Raw genomic sequence first — 376 nt, 5'->3', positions numbered from 1 at the left:
CCCCCTCAGGTGGACAGGGGAGAGAAAATACAATAAAAAGCTCCTGGGTTGAGGTAAGGACAGGGAGAGATCACTTGCCAATTACTGTCATGCGCAAAACAGACTTGACTTGGGGAAATTAGTTTCATTTTTTACCAATGAAATTAGAGTAGGGTAATAAGAAATAAAACCAAATCTTAAAAAGCCTTCCCCCCACCCCTCCTTCCTAGGCACAGCTTCATTCCCAAATTCTCTATCTTCTCCTTCCCCAGAGCAGCACAATGGGATGGGAAATGGGTGTTGTGGTCAGTTCGGCACACGTTGCTTCTGCTGCTCATTCCCCCTCAGAGGCAGGACTCCTCACACTCTCCCTCTGCTCCAGCGTGGGGCCCTTCCA

The sequence above is a fragment of the Haliaeetus leucocephalus genome, unplaced genomic scaffold, assembly GCF_000737465.1.
Source record: "Haliaeetus leucocephalus isolate CR32 unplaced genomic scaffold, Haliaeetus_leucocephalus-4.0 Scaffold646, whole genome shotgun sequence".
Classification (NCBI taxonomy): Eukaryota; Metazoa; Chordata; class Aves; order Accipitriformes; family Accipitridae; genus Haliaeetus; species Haliaeetus leucocephalus.
The sequence above is the reverse complement of the archived record's forward strand: the minus strand, read 5'-3'. Positions refer to the sequence as shown.